The following is a 21,625-nucleotide window of genomic DNA, read 5'->3' on the forward strand; positions in this document are numbered from 1 at the left end:
TTCTTCTAATGACATAGGCGCATTGAGTTTGGCTTTAAAATCAGATGAAAGTGAAGGAATATTCAGATTATTTAAAAAATGATCAATAGAGGATTTGTCATTTAATGATTCAGAGGAATAAAGTCGAGAATAGAAATTTTTAAATGCGTCATTGATTTCTAAGTGATCCGATGTAAGGTCTCCATTCTCCTTCCGGATCTTTGTAATATGTTGCTTGGCTTTGGAATGCCTCAGCTGATTGGCTAGAAATTTACCAGATTTGTCACCATGAATATAAAAACGACTCTTACTTTCAAGAAGTTGGCGTTCGACAGATTGAGTGGACAGAAGATTAAATTTAGTTTGAAGTTCTACACGTTTCTTGTATAGTTCAAGATTCTTAGTTTGCGCATAGAGTTGATTCAACTCTTTAATCTGATTAATGAGGTCTAATCGATCTGCACAGGACTTTCTATTAAGATTTGCTGTATAGGAGTTTATTTGACCCCTCAGATATGCTTTCATGGCATCCCAGACAATCTGGGATGACACTTCAGGTGATGTGTTGGTGTTAAAATAAAAGGTTATCTGATCCTTGATAAATTTTAGAAAATCATCATCCAATAGTAAAGTTGAATCAAACCACCAGTGATAATTCCTCTGAGGAAGGCCAGGAAAATTTAAGGACAGAGTAATTGGGGCATGGTCAGAAATCAGTATACTCTGAGAATCACAAGAATAGACAAATGGAATGAGTTGATTGTCGAGTAAGAAGTAGTCAATTCTAGTAAAGGTATGGTGAACATGTGAAAAAAAAGAATAATCTCTCTCAGTAGGATGAAGGAAACACCATATATCAGAGATACCATAATTAGAGAGAAACGATTGAATAGCTGAGGCAGATTTAGTAGGTGGAAGACAGAGTTTAAAATAGAACTGGTTTATTTGTCTCAGATCCAGAATATTAAACAGCAGTTCCATTAAAGGTGAATGTGCAGCAGAAGAAACTCCTCCCATGCCCAGTGACCAGGGTGCAGAACTGGGTGTGGTGAGCAGCAGCAATAATTGCAGAGTTCAGCACCGACAGTCACTCCCAAAATTGCATTCAGCAACGGTGATGGACTAATATCCAGCATGCAGCTCATTGAAACTTTCTCCCCAGTTTGAACCCGGTAGTGTGTCACAAGTGTAACACACTGTAAGGATTCATTGCTGATGTAATGGCCTCTCTGTAATGTTTCACTGCTGAGGTAATGGTTTCTCTGCAGCAGCAATGTTTAGGTTACGACTAGAGATAACAGGGGTTGGAGTGCAGAGCTATCCAATGACAGAAATGTTCTTTCTTGTGAGTCTGGAAGAGAGATTTTCATGGTCTTTTGCTGGGGAGAGATGAGAAGACGTGAATGGAGAGAGTGGGCCCTTTTTCATTTTTTTTTTTGTTTTCTTTACTGACCCTTTATTCAAAGTAAGAATTATAAATCTTAATAGTGTAATCACATCTTATGTACCATTTGTTACTTCAGGTGTCACACAGACGCAAACCTATAAAACTAGCAGCAACAATTGAACACACTTGGGAGTAGGGTTTTGCAGTGAACAAACACTATTTTAGTGGTAACTACTAATAATAGTGAACTTAAACCAGATAATCCAAGGGTTAGCACTGTTATGCATATACAGGTGTGAATACAGGTTTCCCCTGTATCTAAAGCTAGAGCGTTCCTATGAAACCATTTGTAAGCCGAAATGTCATGAAGCGAAGAAGCAATCACCATTAATTTAAATGGGAAAAGATTGTGGATGTTCCCAGGCCCAAAGAATAACCCACCAAATCATACCAAATAGCACATAAAACCTAAAATAACACTAACCTGTAGTAAAAGTAGGAATGATATGATAAGTATACACACTATATAAAGTAGAAATATTGTATGTACGGTGTAGTTTCACTGAAAATCCAGAAGATAGTGAACTGAAATTGATTTGGAGAGAAAAAAATTCGGCACTTGCACGCATGCATACACAACTGCCGCACAAGGCTTCACGGTCACGGTAGTCTTTCTCGGGGTAAACTCACATATAAAGCAGGCATCATCTTTATTGTAAAAGCGAAAATCCTCTTTGGTTAGAAAAAACAGGTACTAACGTAGGTCTTTCATAACAGTGAGCTGTTGTAAAGCGAACGTCCGAAAAACGGGAGCCACCTGTATATAAAATCCAAAACCTAGGTGGTAAACGATATAGTCAATAGACAATAGGAAATAGGTGCAGAAGTAGACCATTCGGCCCCTCAAGTCTGCACCGCCAGTCTTACGATGATGTGGTAGATTCAATTTAGTTCATAAGATTGGAGGGGGAGGGAGGGAGGGAAGGAGAGGGAGAGGGAGAGGGAGATGTAATCCAAGTAAACAGGTGTTGTCGACCTTTTCCAATGCCCATCAAATCTTCCAAGTTAGCCAGACGTGACCAACTCAAGAGCACCTTCTTCAAGAGAAAGTCTCCCAACCCAGGCAAGGGTTAGACTCACCGGTAGATCCCACAGGGTCACTCTTACATGCACTAACAGCCACAGATCGATTCTTCTTTATCGATCCTCAAATCCCACCCTTGTGGGTACAAGAATGTCCAACTAGCAGAAACTTTCATCACTAGCCTTTGAGCGTCTGCGTGTCCTGCGAGAAAAGCAGTTACGTGTGTTTAAATACCGTTGTGCTGAACAGCATCTGTCCATCACGTAGCTCCGCCCCCTCTCTCTGTAAGAAGTCGCTTGCTTGTTCTGTGTCGGTAGAGGATCATTCTGACCTTGCTTAACCACACAGAACATAAACATTAGCTGGTCACCATAGCAACCCAGCACTTCTGTAGAAATTCAACAGCGTGTCCAAAGTCAGTCTCGGTTCTCTTTGCATTTTAAAGAGACAGTTCACAGAAAGGGGACACATCACTCAGTATCCACCCAGTTCTTCAGTTTGGCCAGACTGGGGTGAGCAGGCTATAACCCCCTCTGTTAAGCTGCCAGCAGAACTGAGAGCTACATAAGATTAGATGACTGAGTGAATCACTTCCTACATTCACAACCGGTGAATGGCCTCTCCCCAGTGTGAACTCAGTGATGCACACTTGTTGATTTGGCTGAGAGAATCTTTTCCCAAAGTCTGAGCAGATCGGTCTCTACCCAGTGTGAAGTCGCTGGTGTGCCTTTAGGATGGATGACTGAGTGAATCCTTTCCCACAGTCTGAGCAGGTGAACGGCCTCTCACCAGTGTGAACACGCTGATGTATCTTCAGATGGGATGACGAAGTGAAACCCTTCCCACAGTCTGAGCAGGTGAAGGGCCTCTCACCAGTGTGAACTCGCTGATGTATCTTCAGATGGGATGACGAAATGAATCCCTTCCCACAGTCTGAGCAGGTGAACGGCCTCTCACCAGTGTGAACTCGCTGATGTATCTTCAGATGGGATGACGAAGCGAATCCCTTCCCGCAGTCTGAGCAGGTGATTGGCCACTCTCCGCTGTGAACTCCCTGGTGTGCCTTCAGTTGAGATAACTGAGTGAATCCTTTCCCACAGACTGAGCAGGTGAACGGCTTCTCTCCAGTGTGAACTCGCTGATGTATCTTCAGATGGGATGACGAAGTGAATCCCTTCCCACAGTCTGAGCAGGTGATTGGCCACTCTCCGGTGTGAACTCCCTGGTGTGCCTTCAGTTGAGATGACTGACCGAATCCTTTCCCACAGTCTGAGCAGGTGAATGGCTTCTCTCCAGTGTGAACTCGCTGATGTACCTTCAGATGGGATGAGCAAGTAAATCCCTTCCCACAGTCCGAGCAGGTGATTGCCCACTCTCCGGTGTGAACTCCCTGGTGTGCCTTCAGTTGAGATGTCTGAGTGAATCCTTTCCCACAGTCTGAGCAGGTGAACGGCCTCTCTCCAGTGTGAACTCGCTGATGTATCTTCAGATGGGATGACGAAGCAAATCCCTTCCCACAGTCTGAGCAGGTGAATGGCCTCTCTCCAGTGTGAACTCGCTGATGTACCTTAAGTTGAGGTAATTCGGAGAATCCCTTCCCGCAGTCTGAGCAGGTGAATGGCCACTCTCCAGTGTGAACTGACTGGTGTTTCAGTAACTTATATGACGAAGTGAATCCTTTCCCACAGTCTGAGCAGGTGAATGGCCTCTCCCCAGTGTGAACTGACTGGTGTCTCAGTAAGTGAGCTGATGAAGTGAATGCCTTGCCACAGTCCGAACAGGTGAACGGCTTCTCCCCAGTGTGAATTCTTTGGTGTACCTTCAGTTGAGATGACTGAGCGAATCCCTTCCCACAGTCTGAGCAGTTGAATGGCCTCTCTCCGGAGTGAACTCGCTGATGTATCTTCAGTCGAGATAATTCAGTGAATCGCTTCCCACAGTCTGAGCAGGTGATCAGCCACACTCCGGTGTGAACTGACTGGTGTCTCAGTAACTGATATGATGAAATGAATCCTTTCCCACAGTCTGAGCAGGTGAATGGCCTGTCCCCAGTGTGAACTGACTGGTGTCTCAGTAACTGAGATGACTGAGTGAATCGTTTCCCACAGCCCGAGCAGGTGAACAGCCGCTCCCGAGTGTGAACTCGCTGGTGAGCCATTAGGTCAGATGACCGAGTGAATCCTTTCCCACAAGTTCAGCAGTTGACTAGCCTCTGCCCAGTGTGAACTGACTGGTGTGTCCACAGGCGGGAAGACCAACTGAATCCCTTCTCACTCACAGGACAGGTGAATGGCCTTGCCCATTGTGAACTCGCTGATGTACCTTCAGTTGAGATGACCGAGTGAATTCATTCCCACTGTCTGAGAAGATGAATGGGCTCCCCTCCATGTAAACTAACGGTCATGCCAGTTGGTCAGATGATCGAGTGAATCCCTCCCCACAGTCTGAGTAGGAAGGACGGTCGATTGAATCCCTCGCTCCACTTCTTAAATATCTGGACAGAGACAGCAAAACTGCTGTGTTGTGTTCGAGATTCCCGTAGTCAAATTCCTTGCCATTTTTAACCTGTAAAAAGATTTACAAAATCCATCAATTGGTGTAGGACATTTCAAATGAGATTACTTGAGTGTCAAGGTGTGAGCTGGCATCACACTGTTACAGTGAATTTTAACCCAAGTTGGAGAAAGAAATCACCTCCTGACTGGGCAGAGTGCTGGTATCTGGAATGACCATCAAACTCTCCGATGCTCTTCCTGTCTCTATAAGAATGGGGCATTTCTGCCATCTCCAATCTGTGACCTGGCTCAGTTTGACTCTCTCCATTGGTTTTATTCTGTGTTCCCACTGAGCTGCATGGGTTCCTGGCCCCACAGTAACTGAAACACTCTCACGCAAATAGCCTGCAATCCATTCCATGCACCCACAACTCTCTGTGTAAATAAAGTTACCCCTGACATCCCCTCCATATCAACTTTCAAGCACCTTAAAACTATACCCCCTCACATTAGCCATTTGAGCCCTGGGGTAAAAACCTCTGGCTATCCACACGATCAGTGTCCCTCATCATCCTATACATCTGAAAAAGGCTCGAAACATAAACAAAGATATTATACATTTCTTTGAGGATTTGTTGAGAATAGACAGCATTATGACAGTATAGATAGGGTACAGGTAAGCAGCTTTTTCCACTGAGGATGGGTGCGATGACAACCATAGGTCATGGGTAAGTGGGGAAGTGAAAATTTAATGGGAACATTTGGAAAAGCTCTTTACTGAAATGGTCGTGAGAGCGTGCAGTGAGATGCCAGCACAAGTGGTGAATATGAGCTCGGTTTCACCATTTAAAAGAAGTTTGGATGGGAGCCTGGACGGTTGGGGTATGGCGGGCGATGGTCCCGGTGCAGTTAGTTGCATTAGACAGTTTAAATGTTTGTTTGGCATTGACTGGATTGGGCAAATAGCCTGTTTCCGTACTGAACTTCTCCATGTTTCTGTGACAGAGAAGCTGGCCGAACTTGTTTGGAAGGGAAAAGGTAGGAGAGACAACGGAGCAGCAATGGCTGGAGTTTCTGGGAGCAATTCAGGAGCTGAGTGATCGATACACCCCAAAGAAGTGGAAGCATTGTAAAGGCAGGAAGACACAACTGTGGCTGAAATGAGAACCCAAAGCCAACTTAAAAGCCAAAGAGAGGGCATTCAAAAGAGCAAAAACTATTGGAAGCTTTTAGAAACCAACAGAACACGACTAAAAATAAGTCCGATGAGCTTGGGGGTGGAATTATGATACTGTTGTCATTAATGAGTCTTGGTAGCACCCAACAGTCTGAGGTATTTAGAGGAACAAAATATCAGGGGCCTCAATATCTCTTGAAAACCAAGGTTCCCTGCACCAGTTACCTTTCAGCATACAAACTCTACACTCTCAAAAATGTCACTTCTGAAGGCCTCCCACTTACCAAGTACTCCTTTGCCAGAAAACGGCCTGTCCCAAACCACACTTGTCAGGTCCTTTTGACACCATCAAAACTGACCTTTCATCCCCTCTGTTCTGTTCTCCTAACTAACGAATCCCCTATCATCCGTTTGACTTTCCTCTGCCAGGTAATCCCTCCCTCCCCAACAGTTTCTAAAGCGGCCCACCTGGCTGTTGTGTGAGATGGCAACAAGAGTACTCTGCGATGGCTATTTAACTTCATTCCCCGTCATGTCTCTCAACCAGTTTCCTGTGTCCTGCACCTTAGGTGTAACTCACCTCTCTTCATGTCATATCTATCACCCCCTCCAACTGGTGGATGATCCAAAATTCATCCATTTTCAGCTCTAACTCCTCAAAGTGCAGCTGGGTGCACATCTTGTAGGTGAGGGTGTCAGGGACACTGGAGTTCTCCACACCAATGTCCCCTCTAATTTGTAATCACCAGTGTGCACAGAAATCTTGTACTGTGCATTCTTTTACCCAGTGACGACATGTGCACTGTGAATTTTATATAGAGAGGTATTCATTTTAACAGCCAGCAAATCACTGTCTGTAAGAACTGTGATCTCCTCTAGGCTCGATCCAGTTCATCTGCCCTCTCACACCATGTCACAGGCCTGTAACGGGTAATGAAGGATTTTCTCTCCAGTGCTTTTGCACTTTGTCCATAAGTGGTTTGCTTGCTAAATTACACTTTAAAAAGTCAGATTTCCAAATATCACTCCAATTCTTCCCTCTTGTAAACTCTCCAACAACTTTTGCATCACCACAATACACACAGGTATCACCAGTTTCTGTATTGTACATAAATATTTCCCCTGAAATCTCCCCCAAGTGACAGATGGTGTTGAACTCAGTGATGGCAATGCCAATGAATATGAAGGGAAGGGCAGTAGTCTGTCTCATTGGAGTCTTTCACATTTGTGAGGTGAAAGCTACTTGTTGCCCAGGGCAAAGCTTTTTGATATTATTATCTTCCAGAGAGAATGGGACAAAACATGTCGTCACGGGTAGAAAAGTCCAGAACAAGAGGAGGTGGAACAAGCAACACACACAAAATGCTGGAGGAATTCAGCAGGCCAGGCCACATCTATGGAAAGGAGTACTAATGCTGAGTTCCTCCGGCATTTTGTGTGTGTTGGTTGGATTTCCAGCCTCTGCAGATTTTCTCTTGTTTGTGATCGGAGGTAGAACAAAGGCGAATTTCTCAACTGGTGATGTAAAAGATTTTGTTCCCTTTCTCCGAGTTCCTCATCCTTGCATTTAGATAGCTGGAGCTCAGCTCTGTCTGAGAGATCCATCGGTTCCCATTCACTCAGCGGCCGGAAGGACTGTCCCTGGATTGCGGACTGTGATGTCCGGATTTCACAGGAATCGTTCTGAAGTCGGTGTTTCAGAGAAAAACACGGAGAATCACTCTTACCTCCATCCGACATTTCCAAGGCCTTCAGTGTACTGTGCGCATGCGTGACACTCGGGGACGTCCTCAACCTGACGCCTGCGCATTTCATCGGTGCCTCAACGACGGCGAAATTTTTAACTCATGGCCCTATGGGTAATCACGGTGCCATTAAATATTTGTGCAGTTACCGGTTCAAGGTCCATACCTTATTTTTTTCGTGTGTATCGAAAAATCTGCAGCTGTTTTAACGCAGAAAGCGGCTCCCATAAGCAATATACTCAATATCAACGCGTATCTAATGCCAAAGTAAAATGCAGTTATAAAACACCGGAGATTATGCAGTTGCTTGGAATACAGAGACGCACACACACAAAATGCTGGAGGAACTCTGCAGTTCAAGCAGCAACTAAGCAGGCTAGGCATGCTGAAAGGGCTCGGTGTAAACGTTGTCTTTTTATTCCTCTTCACAATTGCTCTCTGTTGATTTCCACCAGTATTTTGCAGAAATTAACCACCTTTTTTTTCGATCAACCAGTTTCCAAATGCTTCTAATCTTTCTTTTGTAGCCACATCCAGCTGGTCTGATTCCTCCTCCTCGTAAACTCTAGACCCCATCTCTCTTTGCAGCCCCAAAGCCTAACTCAATCTGGCAACTCTCTGGTTTTTGACTGTGCACCATCGAAGATTCACTCGCTAGTCTGCTGTCAGACTTCAGAGGTGCATTGTGTTACGAGACCGCAGGTTCGTTTACTGTGAGTGTCACGTTGAGTGCCTGAGTGAGGCGGGTCAGTGACGCGAAACACATAGGGGGAGGGAGGGAGGGAGAGGGGAAGGGGTAGAGGAGGGAGGGGGAGGGAGAGGAGAGATGGGGAGGAAAGGGGGGAGGGAATGTCAAAACCACAGTGAGCTCATCGTCTTATTCAGACTGGAGAAAATCATGCGGGTGTATAAGATGATGAGAGGCATTGGTCGTGTGGATAGCCAGAGGCTTTTTCCCAGGCTGAAACGGCTAACACGAGGGGGAATAGGTTTTAAACTGCTTGGAAGTAGGTACAGAGGAGATATCAGAGCTAAGGTTTTTTTTTTTTTTAAGCAAACAGTGGTGTGTGTGTGTGTGTGTGGAATGCACTGTCAGCAATGGTGGTAGAGGCGGATACAATAGGGTCTTTTAAGAGACTCTGAGATAGGTACATGGAGCTTAGCAAAATAGATTTCTATGATTCTGTGAAATTCAACGGAAATCTCCTATTCCACGGAGTGGTGACTAGTTGCAACATGACACCTCAGGGAGTGTGAGAGGGGAACAGCAGGGGTAGATTTTGATATCCGGATATGGAACAGAAACATGGGCAGGAACCAGATGGGCCGACTGGACTTTGTAGCGTCCATAGTGAGTGCAGTGGAGACAGTAAGTACCTGAAACATGGGATTTGATACAAAACTGACTTATCTTTCACAGATCCACAATATTAAACTCCAGTCTAGTTTAAGGCTAACATCAGCCTTACAGACTCCTCCAAGGCTCAGTGACCAGGGTTCAGTCCTGGGTGCGATGAGCAGCCGCAAAAACTGCAGAATTTGACAGTAACAGTCCCTCGTGAACCTGCAGCTGCCTTCAGTTACTGTGATGGTTAAACATTTAACACAGATATGATTTGAACTTCCTCCCTGATGTAGGAGGGTTCAGTCCGAAGATGTAGGGGAGAAGGAAAACAAAAAGATAATAAAGTTGTGTGCACCGTTAGGGATAAGCAGAGAGGAAGAGGTGGAGAGTTTCTTAAATGCATTTATTTTAATGCTAGGAGCATTGCAAGAAAGGTGGATGAGGTTAGAGCAAGGATTGATACCTGGAAATATGATGTTGTAGCTATTAGTGAAACATGTTTGCAGAAGGGGTGTGATTGGCAACTAAATATTCCTAGATTACGTTGCTTCAGGTGTGATAGAATCAGAGGGGCAAGAGGGGAAGGCGTTGCATTGCTTGTCCAAGAAAATATCAGGGCGGTGTTTTCACTGGATAGATTAGAGGGCTCGTCCAGGGGGACTATTTGGGTGGAATTAAGGAATGGGAAAGGTGTAGTAACACTTAAAGGGGTGTATTATAGACCACCTAATGGGGAGCGAGAATTGGATGAGCAAATTTGTAAGGAGATAGTAGTTATTTGTCGTAAGCACAAGGTTGTGATTGTGGCAGATTTTAATTTTCCACACATAGACTGGGAAGCCCATTCTGTAAAACGGCTGCATGGTTTTGAGTTTGTAAAATGTGTGCAGGATAGTTGTTTGCAGCAATACATAGAGATACCAACTAGAGAAGTGGCAGTGTTGGATCTCCTGCTGGGAATGAGATAGCTCAGGTGACGGAGGTATGTGTTGGGGACCACATAGTGTCCAGTGATCACAATACCATTTGTTCCAAAATAATTATGGAGAAGGATCGGACTGGAACCAGGGTTGAGATTTTTGATTGGAGAAAGGCTAACTTTCAGGAGATGCAAAAAGATTTAGGAGTGGATTGGGACAATTTGTTAATGGGAAGGATATAATAGAGAAATGGAGGTCATTTAAAGGTGAATTTTTGAGGGTACAGAATCTTTATGTTCCTATTAGGTTGAAAGGAAAGGTTAAAAGTTCGAGAGGGCCAAGGTTTTCAAGGGATATTGGAAACTTGGTTTGGAAAATGAGAGAGATCTATAATAAATATAGGCAGCATGGAGCAATTGTGGTGCTCGGGGAATATAAAGAATGTAAAAAGAATCTAATATAAAGAATGTAAAAATGTAAAAATAAATTAGAAAAGCTAAAAGAGGATATGAGGCTGCTTTGGCAAGTAAGGTGAAAATGAATCCAGAGGGTTTCTACAGTTATATTAATAGCAAAAGGATAATGAGGGATAAAATTGGTCCCTTAGAGAATCAGAGTGGACATCTATGTGTGGAGCCGAAACGAGTGGGGGAGGTTTTGAAAAATTTATTTTCATCAGTATTCACTTAGGAGAATTATATTGAATTGTGTAAGGTAAGGGAAACAAGTCGGGTAGTTATGGAAACTAAGATGATTAACGAAGAGGAAGTACTAAAGCTTTTAAAGAATATAAAAGTGGACAAGTCTCCGGTCCTGATAGGATATTTCCTAGAACCTTGAGGGAAGTTAGTGTAGAAATAGCAGGGACTCTGACAAAAATATTCCTAATGTCATTTGAAAGGGGGATGGTGCCAGAGAATTGGCGTATTGTTGTTCTATTGTTTAAAAAGGTATCTCAGAGTAAACCTAGCAATGATGGGCCTGTAATTTGACATCAGTGGTGGGTAAATTAATGGAAAATATTCTTAGATATGGTATATATAACTATCTGATTAGACAGGGTCTGTTTAGGAACAGTCAACATGGATTTGTGTGTGGAAGGTCATGTTTGATAAAACATATTGAACTTTTTGAAGTGGTTACTAGGAAAGTTGACAAGGATAAAGCAGTGGATGTTGTCTATATGGACTTCAGTAAGGCCTTTGACATGATTCCACATGGAAGGTTAGTTAGGAAGGTTCAATCGTTAGGTATTAATTTTGAAGTAGTAAAATGGATTTATCATTGGCTAGATGGGAGAGTAATGGTGGATAACTGTTTGTCCGGTTAGAGGCCGGTGACTAGTGGTGTGCCTCTGGGATCTGTACTGGGTCTAATGTTGTTTGTTATATACATTAATGATCTGGATGATGGGGCGGTAAATTGGATTAGAAAGTATGCAGATGATACTAAGATAGGTGGCGTTGTGGATAATGAAGCAGGTTTTTAAAGCTTGCAGAGAGAATTAAGCCAGTTAGAAGAGTGGACAGAAAGATGTCAGATGGAGGTTAATGCTGATGTGTGAGGTGCAACATTTTGGTAGGTCTAATCAAAATAGGACATACATAGTAAACAGTAAGACATTGAAGAATGCAGTAGAACAGAGTGATCTGTGGGGCATAGATAATAGAATGATGGTGAATAGTCCCCTGAAGGTGGAATCTCATGTGGATAGGGTTGTGAAGAAAGATTTTGGTATGCTGGCCTTTATAAATCAGAGCATTGAGTATAGCAGTTGGGATGTAATGTTAAAAATATACAAAGCATTGTTCAAGCCGAATTCAGAGTACTGTGTACAGTTCTGTTCACCGAATTATAGGAAAGGTGTCAATATAATAGAGTACAGAGAAAATTTACCAGAATGTTACGTGGGTTGCAGCACCTAAGTTACAGAGAAAGGTTGAACAAGTTAGGTCTTTATTCTTTGGAGCATAGAAGTTTGAGTGGGGACTTGATAGAGGTATTTAAAAATATGACGGAGATAGATGAAGTTGATGTGGATAGACTTTTTCCATTGACAGTCGGGGAGATTCAAACAAGAGGACATGATTTGAGAGTTAGGGGGCAAAAGTTTAGAGGTAACACAAGTGGGAACTTCTTTACTCAGAGAGTGGTAGCTGTGTGGAGGAGCTTCCAGTAGAAGTGGTAGAAGCAGGTTCGATATTTTTTAAAAAATGGATAGGTACATGGACGGGAAAGGAATGGAGGGTTATGGGCTGAGTGCGGGTCAGTGGGATTAGGTGAGAGTAAGCTTTCAGCACGGACTAGAAGGGCCGAGATGGCCTGTTTCCGTGCTGTAATTATTATATGGTTATATAATAACCATCCAGAAATTATATTACAGGATGAACAAGCAGGACTAACTCCCTCAATAGTTATAACCATTCCCAACACCCACATCTCCCTCGACCAATGGAGCACCTCACAACAGGTATTGTTTCTGTCATCAGTCAGACAACCCAATTATTTTCTGTCAATCAGCTTCAAAATGTTCCTATTTTGTTATTTGTTTCCACTTCCTGCTGCTGATTCCCTTCTCATAATACGTTCTTACCCCAACCATCTTCCAGAGCCACAAACTCTACCCTGTGCAGACCTGCCTCTGGCTTCTGACCATGATTCTTTGAACATCCAACTGATGGCTTCCGATTTTAATTCCAGTCTTTAAACGACACTTGTGTTTTCAACTATCCTTTGTTAGTAGGAAAAATGACCCATAAAATGGAAATGAGTCGTGATTATTGAGGTTAACTACCAATGTCATTCTTCCTCATCCAGAGATCTGAGGGGCGAAGAACATCTCAGACAGAACTGCAGTCAGCTCAACTTCTTCAGTCCACAGAGAATTCAAGGGAAACCTCTTCACCCACAGAGTGATGACTATTTGGAACCCATCACCACAGGGAGACTGAGAGGTGAATAACAGGGGATGATTTAAAAGGACTGTCGTGGAATTGAATCTCAGCAAAGTCCAGGCGGCCTGAGTTGACTCTCTACTGTGCACTACGTGTGTTATAATTTCACTAAGTACCAGAGACAGAGTTTAAAATAGAACTGATTTATTTGTCACAGATGCAGAATATTAAACTCCAGTCCTATTAAAGGTGAATGTGCAGCAGAAGAAACTCCTCCCATGCCCATTGACCAGGGAGCAGAACTGGGTGTGGTGAGCAGCAGCAATGATTGCAGAGTTCAGCACCGACAGTCAGTCTCGAAATTGCATTCAGCAACGGTGATGGACACACATCCAGTGAACGGTCTCTCCAGTGTGAACTCAATGATGCACATTTGGTTGATTTGACTGAGAGAATCTCTTCCCAAAGTCCGAGCAGGTGTCTGGAGTCTCCCCGGTGTGAACTCGCTGATGTGCTTGTAGGTGGGATGACTGAGTGAATCCCTTCCCACAGTCCGAGCAGGTGAACGGCTTCTCACCAATGTGAACTCGCTGATGTGCTCGCAGGTGGGATGACTGAGTGAATCCTTTCCCACAGTCCGAGCAGGTGAATGGCCTCTCCCCAGTGTGAACTCGCTGATGTGCTTGTAGGTGGGATGACTGAGTGAATCCTTTCCCACAGTCCGAGCAGGTGAACGGCCTCTCCCCAGAGTGAACTCGCTGATGTAGCTTAAGATTAGATGACGAAGTGAATCTTTTCCCACAGTCTGAGCAGGTGAATGGCCTCTCCCCCATGTGAACTCGCTGATGTACCTTAAGTTTATATGATGAAGTGAATCCTTTCCCACAGTCTGAGCAGGTGAACGGCCTCTCACCAGTGTGTACTAACTGATGTCTCAGTAGGTGAGATGACAACGCAAATCCCTTCCCACAGTCTAAGCAGGAGAATGGCTTCTCCCCAGTGTGAACTCGCTGATGTACCTTAAGTTTATATGACGAAGTGAATCCTTTCCCACAGTCTGAGCAGGTGAACGGCCTCTCCCCAGTGTGAACTGACCAGTGTGCTTGTAGGGTAGCAAACTGTGTGAATGCCTTCCCACAGTCGAAGCAGGTGAATGGCCTCTCCCCAGTGTGAACTCGCTGATGTGCTTCTAGGTGGGATGACTGAGTGAATCCTTTTCCACAGTCCGAGCAGGTGAACGGCCTCTCACCAGTGTGAACTCGCTGATGTACCTTAAGTTGAGATGATAAAGTGAATCTTTCCCCACATTCTGAGCAGGTGAACGGCCTCTCACCAGTGTGTACTAATTGATGTCTCAGTAGGTGAGATGACAACGCGAATCCCTTCCCACACTCTGAGCAGGTGATCGACCTCTCCCCAGTGTGAACTCGCTGATGTGCTTGTAGGTGGGATGACTGAGTGAATCCTTTTCCACAGTCTGAGCAGGTGAACGGCCTCTCCCCAGTGTGAACTCGCTGATGTACCTTAAGTTGAGATGACGACGTGAATCTTTTCCCACATTCTGAGCAGGTGAACAGCCTCTCACCAGTGTGTGCTAACTGATGTCTCAGTAGGTGGGAAGACAACGCCAATCCCTTCCCACAGTCTGAGCAGGTGAACGGCCTCTCCCCAGAGTGAACTCGCTGATGTAGCTTAAGATTAGATGACGAAGTGAATCCTTTCCCACAGTCAGAGCAGGTGAATGGCCTCTCACCCGTGTGAACTGACTGATGACTCATTAGGTGAGCTGACAACGTGAATCCCTTCCCACAGTCTGAGCAGGTGAATGGCCACACCCCGGTGTGAACTCGCTGGTGAGCCATTCGGGTGGATGACTGAGCAGATAAATGGATTCCCCCCGTGTAAATTGACTGCATGTCAGTCGGTCAGATGATCGATGAATCTCTCCCACAGTCTGAATAGGAATAATGATTGAGTGAATCACTCCCCACAGCCTGAATAGGAATAACGATCGAGTGAAACTCTCCCCCAGTCTGAATAGGAATAATGATTGAGTGAATCACTCCCCACAGCCTGAGTAGGAATGATGATCGAGTGAATCCCTTGTTCCACTTCTTAAATATCTGGACATAGACAACAAAACAGCGTGTTGTGTTTGACCTCCCTGTAGATAATTTCCTTGTTGTTTTTAACCTGAAAAAGATTTATAGTACATCAATGGGTGAAGGACAATATGTCAGACGAGATTACTTGAGGTGTCAAGGTGTGATCTGGCATCACACTGTTACAGTGAGGTTCAACCCAAGTTGGAGAGAGAAGTCATCTTCCAGCTGGGCACAGTGCAGGTATCTGGAATGACCATCAAACTCTCTGATGATCTTCCTGTGTCTATAAGAATGGGGCATTTCTGCCGTCGCCAATCTGTGTCCTGGCTCAGTTTGGCTCTCTCCATTGGTATTATTCTCTGTTCCCACTGAGCTGCAAGAGTGCCTGTCCGCAAAGTAACTGAACACTCTCACACAAATACCCTTTGTTGACGTGCAGCTGGGATTTTCTTTTATCTACTGTCAATGTAAAGTGCCACTGTTTTGAAGCCATGTAAACGTTTCCTGCCCAGATGAATGGTTGGTCCGCACAGCTGTTAAAAGGAATTAAATGAATAATCATATTATTTCAGGTTCTTGTCACTGTCATAGAAAAGCACAACACAGAATCAGGCCCTTTGGCCCATCTGGTTTGTGTTGAACTACTTAAACTGTCTTCTCCTGTACCCCTGCCATCCAGGTACCTATACACCCCTCTTAGAAGTTGAAACTGAGCTCGCATGGACCAGCTGGGTTTTCTGCTCATTCCACACCCGGATGACCGTCAGTGGAAGACGTTTCCCCTCATGTTCCCCTTAACATTTCACCTTTCACCCTTAACCCATGGCCTCTGGTTGTAGTCCCACCCAATCTCAGTGGAAAAAGCCAGCTTGCATTTACCCCATCTATAACCCTCATGATTTTGGTATGCCTCCGTCAAATCTCCCCTCAATCTTCTACATTCCAAGGAATTCCAATTTTGGGGGATATTAACATGCCAGAGGATTGGGAAAATCAGGTCAGCACTGGATCTCAAGAGAGAGAATTTGTAGAATGTCTATGAGATGGCTTTATTAGAACAGGTTGTTGTTGAGCCCACTCGGGGATCAGCTGTACTGGATTGGGTATTATGTGATGAAACAGAGGTAATTAGAGAGATGGAAGTGAAGGAACCCTTGGGAGGCAGTGATCACAACATGACTGCGTTCCTGTGAAATTTGAGAAAGAGAAGCTGAAATCCGATGTTTCGGTGTTTCAGTGGAGTAAAGGAAATTACAGTGGCATGAGAAAGGAACTGGCCAAGGTTGACTGGAAAGGGACACTAGCAGGAAGGACGGCAGAGCAGCAGTGGCTGGAGTTCATGTGAGAAGTGAGGAAGGTGCAGGACAGATATATTCCAAAGAGGAAGAAATTTTCAAATGGAAAAAGGATGCAACTGTGGCTGACAAGAGAAGTCAAAGCCAAAGTAAAAGCAGAGGGCATAGAAGGAAGCAAAAATTAGTGGGAAGACAGAGGATTGTGAAGTTTTTAAAAGCTTACAGAAGGAAACTAAGAAGGTCATTAAGAGGGAAAAGATGAACTACGAAAGGAAGCTAGCAAACAATATCAAAGAGGATACTAAAAGCTTTCTCAAGTATATAAAGAGTAAAAGACAGGTGTGAGTAGATATAGGACTAATAAAAATGATGCTGGAGAAATTGTAATGGGAGATAAGGAGATGGCGGAGGAACTGAACGAGCATTATGCATCAGTCTTCACTGAGGAAGACATCAGCAATATACCAGACATTCAAGAGTGTCAGGGAAGAGAAATGTGCGCAGTCACAATTCCGACAGAGGAAGTACTCAGGAAGCTGAATAGTCTAAGGGTAGATAGATCTCCTGGACCAGATGGAATGCACCCTCGTGTTCTGAAGCGGAGGTATTAGCAATGATCTTTCAAATGTCAATAGACTCTGGCATGGTTCCATAGGACTGGAAGACTGCAAATGTCACACTGCTACTTAAGAAAGGGGCAAAGAAGCAAAAAGGAAATTATAGACCTGTTATCTTGACATCGGTGGTTGGGAAGTTGTTGGAGTCCATTGTCAACGATGAGGTTACGGAGAACCTGGAGGCATATGGCAATAGGCTGAACTCAGCATGGTTTCCTTAAAGGAAAATCCTGCCTGACAAACCTAGTGCAAATTTTTGAGGATATCACAAGTAGGCTAGACAAGGGAGATGCAGTGGATGTTGTGTATTTGGATTTTCAGAAGGCCTTTGACAAGGTGCCACACATGAGGCTGCTAAACAAGATAAGAGTCCATGGAATTACAGTAAAGTTACATACGTGGATAGAGCGTTGGTTGATTGGCGGGAAACAGAGAGTGGGAATAAAGGAATCCCATTTGAGTCCTGACGAAGGGTCTCGGCCTGAAACGTTGACAGTACTTCTCCTTATAGATGCTGCTTGGCCTGCTGTGTTCCACCAGCATTTTGTGTGTGTTGTTTTATAAAGGCATCCCATGCTGGTTGGCTGCCGGTTATCTGTGGTGTTCCACAGGGGTCCGTGTTGGGGCCGCTTCTTTTTATGTTGTATATCAACGATTTGGATTATGGAATAGATGGCTTTGTGGCAAAGTTTGCTGATGATACAAAGATAGGTGGAGGGGCCCGTCGTGCTGAGGAAACAGAGAGTCTGCAGGGAGACTTGGATAGATTGGGGGAATTGGCAAAGAAGTGGCAATTGAATTACAATGTCGGAAAGTGTATGGTCATGCACTTCGGTAGAAGAAATAAACGGGCAGTCTGCTATTTGAATGGGGAGAGAATTCAAAGTTCTGAAATGCAATGGGACTTGGGAGTCCTCGTGCAGGATACCCTTAAGGTTAACCTCCATATTGAGTCGGTGGTGAAGAAGGCGAATGCAATATTGGCATTCATTTCTAGAGGAATAGAGTATAGCAGCAGGGATGTGATGTTGAGGCTCTGTAAGGCACTGGTAAGACGTCACTTGGAATACTGTGTGCAGTTTTGGGCTCCTTATTTATGAAAGGATGTGCTGACATTGGAGAGGGTTCAGAGAAGATTCACTAGTATGATTCTGGGAATGAGAGGGTTAACATATGAGGAATGTTTGACCGCTCTTGGACTGTACTCCTTGGAGTTTAGAAGAATGAGTTTAGAAGAATAGAAATATTTTGAATGCTGAAAGGCATGGACAGAGTGGATGTGGCAAAGTTGTTTCCCATGGTGGGCAAGTCCAGTACAAGAGGACATGACTTGAGGATTGCAGGGCGCCCATTCAGAACGGAGATGCAAAAAAAAATTTTTAGCCAGAGGGTGGTGAATCTATGGAATTTGTTGCCACGGGCGGCAGTGGAGGCCGGGTCATCGGGTGTATTTGCATTGTATTTATAGTGCAGGTCAAGTCGTTGGGTGTATTTAAGGCAGAGATTGATAGGTATCTGAGTAGTCAGGGCATCAAAGGTTATGGTGAGACAGTGGGGGAATGGGAGTCGAGGGGAGATTGGATCAGCTCATGTTGAAATGGCGGAGCAGACTCAATGGACTGAATGGTCGACTGCTGCTCCTTTGTCTTATGGTGATTCCTGTTTCTGTACCCTGGAAGCCTCAAGAAACGATCATGATCATAAATCAGGCCCCAGATAGAAAAGAAAAACCAGCACAGTTTGTTCAGTGTGTCCACAGTACTACAAAAATGTTCAACACGACCCTGCAAGATTTATTCGGTCTCTCCTGCATGATTCTCTCAGCTGATGAAGGGCAGAAATGGAAGACAGAATTGAGATACCAAACCTATCAGGAGTTACAGGTGGGAAACCATAATGAGAATGAACAGACAGACCAGATTATTCAAGCCTTGGAAAGTGCTCTCCAGCAACCTGCGAACATCACTAAAGTACCTGAATGCAAACCTGAGCCTGGGGAATCGGGACCAGACTATTGGGAGTGATTTGTGGCCTGCTACGGCACCTTCGCAGGAGACCAAGCCTTTAATGATGGGAATCTGTCCCCCCAGTTCAATGCCCTACTGCTCCAATGCTTACCAACTAAGTTAGCCAACATGATTAAAACAAATAATATGGCCTGGCCTGGGAATGACCAAAATCGAATGCGACGAGCTTTGACATATCATTAGGACCCAACTTTCGAATCACGATCAACCCCGAAGGGAACAAATATTAAAGGTGAATATGCTCAGCGGGAAGAAGGATGCGAGCGGGCTATATCTGAGGAACAGAAATGGGAGCAAAAACTGGCCAAGGGGCAGGTGGGGACAACAACCTGTTTAGAAACTGACAAGAAGATGCTTCCAACCATAAGTTCCAACCCTCAGGAAGAGCCCAATGTAATATTGCAAGTTGCTGGAAATCCAGTTCCGTTTATGATTGATATGAGGGCAACCACAACCACACTCGATCAGGAAATAGTATCGGAAAAGGGATTCCATCTATCAGACGCTACAATCACTCTGTCTGGGTTCGAAGGCACGGAACATACGTATTCACGTACCAGCCACTGCAGGTGGAATTCCAGGATAACCAGTGTGAGGTTTCATTTACAGTCACCACCAGTCGGGGGTATAATCTCGTAGGGAGAGACTTGCTCTGTCCATTGGAAGTCGAGATTCTATGCACAGACAATGCTGCCTGGTTTAGAGAGTATGGAGTATGATCAGAGATTAAGGGAGCTAGGGCTTTACTCTCTGGAGAGGAGGAAGGTAGAAGGAGACATGATAGAGGTGTATAAGATATTAAGAGGAATAGATAGACTGGACAGTAAGCGCCTCTTCCGAGGGGCACCACTGCTCAATAAAAGAGGTCGTGGCTTTTAGGTAAGGGTTGGGAGTTTCAAGGGGGATATTAGAGGAAGGTTTTTCACTCAGAGAGTGCTTGGTGCGTGGAATGCACTGCCTGAGTCAGTGGTGGAGGCAGATACACTAGTGAAATTTAAGAGACTACTAGACAGGTATATGGAGGAATTTAAGGTGGAGGGTGATATGGGAGGCAGGGTTTGAGGGTCACCACAACATTGTTCCATGTTCTTCTGGTTGGGTGGCGATGATCACAGGTTTATGTAAATCGAAGTTCGGTTGCAGTTGGAAAGGGCCAGGACTGAGCCAGATGGCTGCATAGTCTGGGCCGGGAGTATAGGTTCAGATAGTTCTGGTCCCCCAACCTGTGAGAGTGGATGTCAGTGATGTGGATCTGTTTACGTGTGTGGGTGTGGAGTAAATGGTGGGAAAGGTTGTGGGTCTACTGGTGGGGTGGAAGGAGGTTGGAGATGTGGGTTATCAGACACAGTCTGACCCAGGAGGATGGGTCCCAGGGCAGATTATGTTGTAAGCAAGGGAGGATCTCGTCCGGGAACAGCTCGATGGTGGGAAGCAGATGGTGATGACGAGAGGCTGTTTATTGGAGTCAAGGCCCGTGCCTCCTGGAGCTCCCCAGGGTGACACCCATTGCTACTTGTCATCGATGTCAATAATCTGGTTGAGAATGTACAGGGTATGGGTAGTGAGTTTGCAGCAAGTAATTGTAAACAATTACTTCTTTTTGCAAGATAGTAAATATGAACAACCCCCTTTCTCTCTCCACACTCAGAACTGACCAAAAGCTACTTCAGAAGATGAAAGTTCTTCAAATGAGCAAACACTGAGGGAATGTGAGTGACTTTAAAGAGCTGGGACACTGACAGTACATTACCAGACCTGGAGCGATTGCAACTGGGTCTGATAGACATAACTGACAGCTCTGGGCACATTCAGTCTCACCTCAACTATTCCCTACCTTCCTTTGTACAGGTATGTAATGTCTAAAGGACCAGTGTTTGAGTAAGTGAGACTCACCAAACTTTCTCCTGACTGAATCACTGGAATCTCCGAGTCAGATGGGTCCTCTCCAGTTGATGCTCTCAGTCCTCGGTCTGGTTCACTTGTTGCTGTTCCCTCGTCTTCAGTTGTGGTTTGCTTCCAGTTGTGGGTTTTTCTTCAAATAAATCTCTCACAGCAGGTCTAACTTTAACATGGAAGATAATGAATCACGTTATCAATACAAAGGAGAACAAAACACTTCTTTTCACTGAAACCTAAACATTGAAGACAAATGTAATGATCTCAGTGAACAAATCGGTAACTGTCCCTGACACGTCACAGAACCTGATACGGGATAGGAAGGAGTCATCGTTCAGTCATGGTCAGATATAAGATGCAGGAACAGATTTAGGGGATTCGATTCATCGAGTCTGCTCCACCACTCAACCATGACTGAGATTTATTCCAACACCATATTCCTGCCTTCCTCCTGTAACCCTGAAGCTTCTTAGCAATCATGAATATAGTAATCTCTGCCATAAATATACCCAAATGACAGCCTCAAACCAACCTCTGTGGCAACAAATTCCACAGATCAGCCATCTTTTGGCTGAAGAAATTTTTCTCATCTCAGTTTTAAAGGGAAGCATCTTTATTCTAAGACAGTGCTGTCAGATCACAGACTCTCCGTCTAATGG

General features: G+C 44.6%; 1 long non-coding RNA gene across 1 annotated transcript in view; it reads right to left on the reverse strand.

Annotated features, from left to right (window-relative positions):
• The window catches only part of LOC132389279 (uncharacterized), a 171,762-nt gene extending 150,645 nt beyond the window's left edge, over positions 1-21,117 (reverse strand). Inside the window, exon 1 of the long non-coding RNA XR_009510473.1 lies at positions 20,964-21,117. This is a non-coding gene — a long non-coding RNA (uncharacterized LOC132389279). The remainder of the gene's footprint in view (positions 1-20,963) is intronic.
• Positions 21,118-21,625: the final 508 nt, after the last annotated feature.

The sequence above is a fragment of the Hypanus sabinus genome, unplaced genomic scaffold (genome assembly GCF_030144855.1).
Source record: "Hypanus sabinus isolate sHypSab1 unplaced genomic scaffold, sHypSab1.hap1 scaffold_523, whole genome shotgun sequence".
NCBI classification, from domain to species: Eukaryota; Metazoa; Chordata; class Chondrichthyes; order Myliobatiformes; family Dasyatidae; genus Hypanus; species Hypanus sabinus.